This window comes from Chanodichthys erythropterus, chromosome 4 (assembly GCF_024489055.1).
Source record: "Chanodichthys erythropterus isolate Z2021 chromosome 4, ASM2448905v1, whole genome shotgun sequence".
NCBI classification, from domain to species: Eukaryota; Metazoa; Chordata; class Actinopteri; order Cypriniformes; family Xenocyprididae; genus Chanodichthys; species Chanodichthys erythropterus.
In genome coordinates this window covers 34,962,438-34,973,051 of record NC_090224.1, presented here as the reverse complement: position 1 = coordinate 34,973,051, position 10,614 = coordinate 34,962,438, and positions in this window count along the sequence as shown.

The following is a 10,614-nucleotide window of genomic DNA, read 5'->3' as shown; positions in this document are numbered from 1 at the left end:
TGAGAATAAACTCATTAAATCATGAGGAAAAAAAGTCATTAAATTCCGAGAACAAACTCATTAAATTATGAGAATAAAGTCATTAAATTATGAGAAAAAAGTTGTTAAATTATGAGAACAAATTCGTAATTTAACGAATTTGTTCTCATAATTTAACAACTTTTTTCTCATAATTTAATGACTTTATTATCAACATTTTATCTTGACTTTTTTCTCGAAATTTAATGACATTTTTCTCATAATTTAACAAATTTGTTCTCGTAATTTAACAAGTTTTTTCTCGTGATTTAACAAGTTTATTCTCAACATTTTATCTCAACTTTTTTCTCGAAATTTAATGCAATTTTTCTCATAATTTAATGAATTTGTTCTTGTAATTTAATGACTTTATTCTCAACATTTTATCTTGACTTTTTTCTCGAAATGTAATGACATTTTTCTCATAATTTAACAAATTTGTTCTCGTAATTTAACAAGTTTTTTCTCATGATTTAACAAGTTTATTCTCAACATTTTAACCCGACTTTTTTCTCGTAATTTAATGACTTTCTCAACATTTTATCCCAACCCTTTTCTCATATTTAACGAGTTTATTCTCAACATTTTATTTCGACTTTTTTTCTCGAAATGTAACCATTTTAATCTCGAGATGGTTTTATAAAAAAATATTATTGCTTGGCCCTAATCCTCTTCCATAGGATTGAATGAACTAGGCCTACTTTTTATTAAACAAAACTGGACACAAGAATCCAAAATCCAGACCAACACAGATGTTGAATTTTTGTAATTTAATGTAACATCATCTGATATATTAAGATTTCTTAATAAAAAAAAAAAAAAAAAAAAAGAAAAATCTGTAAATGTGGAATGGTATTGCATCCATAAACCACAACCACTACGTTGAATTTGTGTTCCCAATATGAATGTCTGTTTCTTCTGAATTGTGTGATTAAGGTCATACATCTGGTTCTTTTGCATCTACCTCCTGGCTTCCTGGCATTTTATCCATTTCTTTGGAACTTGAACAAACCCCAAATCCTCAGAGATGCTCTTACAAGAATATCCAGCTCTGTTTTACAATACACAAAAATTTCACTGGAAGATTGCTGGGGATGACAATAAACAAACTCTTATATGGTTAGAGTTTTTAATTACTTACAGATGGTGATATTGTAACACAAAGCTTTACACCAATTCCACGTCAAGCTGCCGTTATTGAACCAGATGTTGTATTGGCTTATGAGAGCTACAATGCTTCCTGTGGACACAATATATGCAATAATAATTATCTCTTACACACCCACTGTGAATGGCAAAACCATTTTGCAATTTAATCCAATGCAAGAACATATTTAAAGTCCCTCTGTAGTCAATAATTTTTTACCTTAAAACTCATCTTTAATCACCAAAATTACATTTTTTCCTTTGAAAAAAATGTCTTCAAAGCTTGGTTTAATTCAGCCATATATGTTTGAAGCAGAAACCAATGAGAAGAAGTGAAAGAGTGAATTAGACAGGCTTTCCTACAAATATCTGATGTTAATGTTGACCATATTATGACAGGCTGTGTCTTTTGAGGTTTTCCAGTTGACGATTCTTCGATTAAATTCTCCTGAGCTCCTTGTTAGTGGATGTTGTTGTAAGACAATATGTTATACAGCTGAATCAAACAGTTTGTGCTAGATGAAAGACTGAATCCCATCACTTTAAACAGTGGAACAACAACACACTCTGTCATGGATACAGGTCGTGTTTGTGTTAGTGTCTGTGCACAGTGCCAATCTGATAATAGTGCAGTTTTCTTCGTTTTAATCCCTCAGGTACCGTTATAGGAAGTGAACAGAAAGATGGAGTTAGATTCTTTCAGAAAAAACAAACAAAATACATGTTTCACCTTAAAAGAATGAAACAGAGAACAGTGAAGGATGAGACTGGAAGGGGTTTGTAAAAACTAAAGTGAATGATGGTGTACATCTGAAAAAGTGTACTAAATACCTCTTTTTCAGCTAATTGTTTTTATACATTAAAGTGTAAAGCTAGCTTTAAAGAATGGAAACCATTAACAACTCTTTTCCATCTTATGTTTGAGGTGATGACGTAAGAGATAAATAAGGATATCTTTTTAACAGTGAATGACATGGTAAACCTGTTACTGTTCATATATTACTTGACAAACTCACCTGAGAAGAATCTGGTTTTGCATCTGCTGCTCCTACTCTTTAGTTTGCTTTCTTGTACCTCACAGCCTTTTGTTTCATTCCTGTCAACACTCTGTTCATCTCAGAACATGCATTATAAAATGTTTTTATTTTATTTTTTTGGATAGGTTTGTCCATGGATATAAATATTAAAGTTACTTTAGATCTGCATCACATTGAAAACAGTGTAGGGATTAACTTTTAACAAAATTATTAATAATCAACATGCTAATACATAAAAAAAGAATAATAAAAATAGATTTATTTTTTAACTTAAAAAAGTAAGTTACCTGGTTGCCTTAAAATTCATTTAAATTAAAAATTTGAGTTAATACAATTGGTTTAATACGGAAGACGATTAGGGCCAAGCAATAATAAAAAAAATAAAACCATCTCAAGATTAAAGTTGTGAAATTTCTAGAAAAAAACTTGTTAAATTTTGAGAAAAAGTCGAGATAAAATGTTGAGAATAAACTTGTTAAATTACGAGAAAAAAACTTGTTAAATTTCAAGAAAAAAGTTGAGATAAAATGTTGAGAATAAAGTAATTAAATTACGAGAAAAAAGTTGTTAAAATACAAGAACAAATTGTTAAATTATGAGAAAAATTTTACATTTTGAGAAAAAAAGTCGAGATAAAATGTTGAGAATAAACTCATTAAATTATGAGACTTTTTTCTCGAAATTTAACGACATTTTTCTCATAATTAAATTTTTTGGGGGTAATTTAGCGACTTTTTTCTCGTAATTTAATAACTTTTTTCTCAACATTTTATCTTGACTTTTTTCTCAAAATTTAACGATTTTTTTCTCGTAATTTAACGAGTTTATTCTCAACATTTTATCTAGACTTTTTTCTAGAAATTTAACGAGTTTTTTCTCATAATTTAATGACTTTATATTCAACATTTTATTTCGACTTTTTTCTCGAAATTTACAGAGTTTTTTCTCAAAATTTAACAACTTTAATCTCGAGATGTTTTTTTTTTTTTTTTATTATTATTGCTTGGCCCTAATCCTCTTCCGTAGTTTAATCAACAGAAACTCTAAATATTATGTTATCTGAACCACATTATCTAAGATTTGACAAAAGAAAAAATATTGTGATAACAAATCATATTTTTTTACAGTGTATTAAATAATACACATTTTAATATTAATAATATACAATTTTATTGTATAATTTGTTTTATTTTACTTCATATTATTTTTTATTGTGACATAAAAACACTGAATTAAATTGAGTAAAATAGAGCTCAGTGTACTGTGTTACACAGAAGGACATTTTTAATATTTTTATACAGATTTTTTTTTTTTCTTACAATGTACGTAATCTGGCATCAATCCCACTAGAACTGTTGTGGGCCTTCCTGGAGCTGTGGACCTTGAGAATCATTCCCACCTTTCAACCATTAGCTATGACCGTGGAGAACAGTAAAAAAAAAGCTGCATCCGATGAACAGTCCATTTCAGGGATGAACATTTTATATATATATGTAAGAGGAGAGGAGTAGAGTGCCAACCTGAAAGACTGATTCTAGTTCCTCTGCTGCAACCCTGTATAGATCATGATGCCAAAAATCCCCCTCACTCAGACCACAGAGACAATGGACCACAATCAAGAGCTGTCCACTCACTCCTTAGGGATGTTGCGACACAGAGCAGCAGCGCAGTAAAACTGTTGTGTAACCATTACAAAATACCACACAGGAGTCAACGTTGGCACTCTGCAGACCGTGAAGGCCGCAGAGATTTCTGCATTGTCAAAGCCACAATTGCTAAATGTTTTAGACTTTGTAAACATGCCAATAATAGTTGTTGATGACAATTTTTAAAGCTCTCTTTTGCTTGACGAGATCATACAACAATAGCGTGATTTTTTAGAAAGGAAAAAATACCAAACTTCTGCCTGCGGGCTAAAATTAAAGATTTTCTAGCTCATCAATCATCTCTATTGTATTTTCAAAGGCACAAAGCCATACCACATTTCTACAAGCAGAGCTGAAACTGCAAAATGCACATGCATGTTTGACTAGGGGGAAAAAATCAACACATTTTGTCAGATTTTTCTGTTGAAACATTGAACAGCCATTCTTCTCCATGTATATACACAGAATTAACAGATTAAACACATTACTCTACCCCTCACTTTAACTCCATCCTATGCCACAATCTGTCATATAAATAACAACCTCACTTCATCAGCTGACACACTTAAATTCAAACATATGGCTCGAAATTCAGTTTTCAAAAAGATTTGCATGGTTCACATTCATGTTGGACATTTTAGAATAAACACAAAATGTGCCTTATATGGAAGAGGTTTGGAGAATGTCCCGAAGCTGTTCAGTGGTCCACAGCCAAATTATTAAGTTCACTAAAATACATCAAACACCTGTTTTTGATTCCTTGTAATGACGTTTGACATACTTTGCCTGAACACTGTTTGTCTGTTAATGAGAACTAATTACATTGTTCTGCATTGCTCTTTTATCAGCACTGTTTCATCAATGGTGATGTCATTTGATTAACCAGCCTTTTGCAATTAAAGGGTTAGTTGACCCAAAAATTACATTTCTGTCATTAATTACTCACCCTCATGTCGTTCCAAACCCGTAAGACCTTCGTTCATCGTCTTAAGTTATTTTTTATGAAATACGAGAGGTTTTTTTTTTTATCCCTCATAGAAAGCAACATAATTACCACACTCAAGGTCTAGAAAAGTAGTATATTATCCAGCTATTTCTGGGATACACAACACATTGTCAATGACAAAAATGTGCCAGTATCATTCCAATGCATAAAAGGGGCCAATATATAGCACAGTTTTGGTGGGAAAAGTGTAATGAATCCCTACTACATCCGTAATATGACCGAAATGCCCTGAAGTCTACGAGGGGTCACTTTCACACAGCCCAGACGAGACTAAATCCATATGGTCTTTTGTGAAGGCTCCCCAGTATCCATCTTGGTTTAGAGACAGAAGGCTGCTGGATGTTGTTGGCTGAGGATGTTTGGTATGATATCTACTCCAAACACACACTGGGAAAACGTCTTTGATGTACGCCGTCTCTTTTGTCTTCACACCGTGTTTAAAGAAGTCCCCAAGACTCCGACCACTGGGTGAATCCAAAATGCCCCAGGACAAACCCACACAGACAAATATACTCCATGGGCTGCAAAATGAAGCATCAAGGGAACTTTTTCCCCATGTGCATGTCTGCACTACAGGACAAAGACTGCCAAAGGAAACCACAGAAAGCCAAATATTATTTGTTACCTGCAGTTTATTATTGATGATAAAAGAAAGAGCCTGGCTAAAGCTCAACGATGAGGTCATTTTCCTCCGTTCCTTTAAAAGATGTAGATCATTAGCTCACATTCAGACATAATGAAATGTAAATTTGTTCTGCATGAAACAGGTAAATAAAAGAAAACATGAAGAAAATGAAAAATGTGAACAATTAAAGAGTGAAACTGGTCACTCATTCTTAAAACAGCACCAAAACATTCATAGCCATCTCATATCCATCAAAAGCCAAAGGCCATCCTATAAGCCAATTATTCACAACATTAAACCCATTGCTGCACATTCTATTACACAATGCAACACTCTCAGCCAAAGTCACTCAATACATGGTCCAGCTTTACAGTTACGGTCCTCAAGGCATCTATAAATAGATTTAGTATAGACCTATGCTGAAATGAGACAGAAATGGTGAGATAGATTTAATCATTAACTACTGTTGAAAATAAACATTTGCTTAGATAGACACTCCCATCGCAGACCCATATAATGCTTATTTCAAGTTGCATATGAACTTGATCTAAATACCTTTTCTGTATACATTCTCCAATATCAAGTACATAAATATATCCATTCAGAATGCCATTGGATATCAATATCCAGCTGTCTGAAGGTCTATACCCCCAACCACTAAATCCAGATGACAGCATATTGGCATGACAGAGTCAAACGGCAGGGCCTCTGAACTCTAACACTATTACTCATACTGTTACCCAAGCCCAGAATATTTCAACACCTCATAGGCATTAAAGAACTCATAGACATGTGCACAATAGCATGTACTTTCGGTACCAGCATAATTTCCAGTGACACCAGATACTTATACATCATATATAAATGATAATAATAATAATAAATAATGCATTTTATTTAAAGGATTAGTCCACTTTTAAATAAACTTTTCCTGATCATTTCCTCACCCCCATGTCATCCAAGATGTCCATGTCTTTCTTTCTTCAGTCAAAAAGAAATTCAAGTTTTTGATGAAAACATTCCAGGATTATTCTCCATATAGTGGACTTCAATGGGCACCAAACAGTTGAAGGTCAAATTTAGTTTCACTGCAGATTCAAATTGTTCTACACAATCCCAGGTGATAAATAAGTGTCTTATCTAGAGAAACAATCACTAATTTTCTAAAAAAAAATATATAATAATAAAATTTTAGCACTTTAACTAGAAATGCTCATCTTGAACTAGCTCTCTTCTTTTTCTTCTTCTTCTCCTCTATTTGAATTCCAGCAGTGTAGACACTGCTAAGTGTATTACTGCCCTCCACAGGTTAAAGTTTGAACTAATTGTTATAAACTATTGAACTAGCTTATTGCATGTAAAAATTAGTTCAAACTTTGGCCTGTGGAGGGCAGTAAAACACTTAGCAGCATCTACACTGATGGAATTCAAATAGAGAAGAAGAAGAGAGCTAGTTCAAGATGAGCATTTCTGGTTAAAATGTATAAAAGTAGAACAATTTGAAGCTGCGGTGAAACTAAATTTGACCTTCAACTGTTTGGTGCCCATTGAAGTCCACTATATGGAAAAAATTCCTGGAATGTTTTCATTAAAAACTTTAATTTCTTTTCGACTGAAGAAAGAAAGACATGAACATCTTGGATGACATGGGGGTGAGTAAATTATTAGGAAAAGTTTATTTAAAAGTTGACTAATCCTTTAATAAATGAAACTTGTTCTGCATGGAACAGGTAAAAAAAAGAAAACATGCAGAAAATGAAAGTTTAGCAGTGAAAATGTGAACAATTAAAGAGTGAAACTGGTCACTAATAATGTGTTTTTCTCGCACTCAAAGTGCTAAAATAGTAAGTTAGTTAAAAACAACTTTCAATAAATAAAACTTAATTTTTTTTAAATGTTCCAAAGAGTATATGGGCTAATGAGATCACAAAGACACGCTGAGGCAACACATGTAATGTTCACATGTTTACAATGAGAAATTTAAAATCAAATCTAGTGTGAATGGGAAGCCAGTGCAACTGTGAGAGCATCAGTGTAAAGTGTTCACGAGGAGAGGTATGGGTGAAAACACGAGCAGCAGAGTTTTGAATATACTGAAGCCTATTTAAAGATTTAGCTGGGAGGCCAGAGAACAAGGCATTACAGTAGTCCAACCTGGACTTAATGAAGGTATGTATGAGCCTTTCTGCACCAGCAAAAGAGAGAAAAGGTTGAAGTTGAAGCATATTCCTAAGATGATAGAATGCGATTTTAGAGATATTTTTTTATATGCAAATAAAATGTTAGCTGAGGATCAAAGATGACAGATTCTGCACATGTGAAGTGGGAAGTACCATGCTGGAATCAACAACAAAACTAATATGATCAACCTTCCAAGTAGCCACCATTGTACCAATCAGCATAAGCTCAGTTTTGTAGCCATTCAGTTTCAAGAAATTATTCTGCATCCAGATTCTGACATGCTAATGTGCAGTGGACATCAGAGCTAGTGGTTATGTAGATTTGAGTATCATCAGCATAGCAGTGATGCCCAAGGCAATACTTCCTAATAATCTGCTTAAGGTGAAGTATATATTCTAAATAGAGTTGGGCCCAACACTGAACCCTGAGGAACTCCCTGTCAAGCTGCTACAGTATAAAATTTATGATTTCCCAGACAAACCAACTGGGCACGATTTGTTAAGTAAGATTGAAACCAATTGAATACCGTCCTGGAGAGACCCAGTCAACTGTGCAGCCTGACCAACAAGACAGAATGACATATGGTGTCAAAGGACTAACAAGACCAAGACATACATCAGTATCAGCTGCAGTAAGAAGATCATTTAAACCCTCACCAGGGCTCTCTCAGCACTATGCCCTTTTCTGAAACCTGATTGAAAGGGTTCAAAGAGACTGTATAGTGTAAAATAATCATGTAACTGAGCAGACACAGCATGCTCCAGGACCTTTACCAGAAATGGGAGGTTAGAAATAGCTCTGACTTGTACCACCTGAATGCTGCAGATTCATTTTAGTATTGATAGTGCTGCCATAATAATAATAATTTGTAATAATAATTTGTAATAATTTTACATTTATAAGGCTTTTCTGGGTACTCAAAGCGAATTACATATGGAAGGGGGAATCTCCTCAACCACCACCAATGTGCATCATCCACCTGGATGATATGATGACAGCCATATTGCGCCAGAACCCCCACCATACATCAGCTTATTGGTGGACAGGAGACAGAGTGATTGACTTCAGCACCCTATGGGGATAATTAGGAGGCCAAGATAGACAGAGGCCAATGGGCATATTTGGCCAGAATGCCAGGGTTACACCCCTACTCTTTCCGAAGGAAATCCTGTTTTTTTTAATAACAATAGAGAGTCAGGAGAGTCTCGTTTTAACGTCTCATCTGAAGGATGGTGCTTTTTAACAGTATGTGGTGATCCTATCACTATACAGGAGCGAACCCACACAAACCACAGGGTGACCCTGCTGGCTTCAATAACACCTCTTCCAGCAGCATCCCAATTTACCCAGGAGGTCTCCCATCCACAGGTGCTAACCAGGCTCAGCCCTGCTTAGCTTCAGTGGGCAACCAGTCTTGGGCTACATGGCGATATGGCTGCTGGCCATAGAAACTTCAGAGTCTAAGGACGTGAATTATGGCAAATATTACAGGCTTTGAAAGCAGCACAAGTCAGTTCAATGGGGGAGTGTGCCTCAGAATGGGGCCGTTGTGGCCTAATGGTTAGAGACTCGGACTTCCACTCTCATTAACCACAACTGAGGTGCTCTTGAGAAAGGCACCTAAACCCCAATCACTCCCCGGGTGCATCAGCAAAAATGGCTGCCCACTGCTCCAGGAGTGTGTTCACGGTGTGTGTGTTCAGTACTCACTGCTGTGCGTGTGCACTTAGATGGGTGAAATGCAGAGCACAAATTCTGAGTACACTATACTTGGCTTCACGTCACATCACTTTCTTCATTTTCACTTTTCAAAGTTGATTCAATTCATTTCAGTAAGTGCCATGTTGCAAATTTAATCAGTTATGAAACAATGAAAACATATGAATGAATGAATAAATAAATAAATAAATACATTTGATCCCAATATAAGCAAAGAATAATGATGTAATTAAATGTAAGTTTAGATGCCAAAATCTTTCAAAATCTCAGATCATTCTGATGAATAACAATCCTACTGGTGTACAGTTACTTTAATTACCCGTTAGCACCATGCAGCGCACGCACACACACACACACACACACACACACACACACACACACACACACACACACACACACACACACACACACACACACACACACACACACACACACACACACACACACACACACACACACACACACACACACACACACACACACACACACACACACACACACACACACTTCCTCTCTAAGAGAGCCGGAGAGGGTTGCAGAAGGTATGTGGAAGACAGACTGGAATAATATTTGACATAATTAGCAGGGGAGGATAAACAAAGCTGCACCTGGTCTCTCTGCACAGCAGCCTTTCGCTGCATGCTGGCACTGGAACTCTGGGATACACTCATGCTTGGTTTTCACCAGGCCAGTGAGGCTGAAGGAACCGAGCCATGATACACATGTAAGAGTTTGCAAGAGGTTAGTGGTGAGGTTTTGGTAAGATTAAGAAATCTTTGAGATGGCTAAGCCAAAGGCAAGTTTCATTTTCCATCCAGGCAAGATAAAGCATAAAACTGTGATTCAGAATCATGTAATGTCGAAGGCAGCATTCTTAGAATTCAGTTTATAATAAAATAAAAGACTTGGGATTTTTTGGCAAACGTTTGACATTAATCTTTAAATGTCCAAATATGGTATTTCAGCTGGGAAAATAATAAGCCATTATTTTTAATAAGATTCAGGTGACTGGGGTGTAATTACGAGAGCGATGGTAGGTGAGCGCAGACATGTCATTAAACCCTCTGTCTGCGCAGTCTGTTGGCATGTTGGCAGCACAAGGTCTCATTGGGAGAGCGGTGGAATCAGAGTAAACTCTTGGCATAGTACTGTACCTATTGTGTGCGTGTTTAAACATGAGCTGGGGCTGAATGATTACTCAATAAATGGATGAATGGAGATGTTTTTATGTTTGTG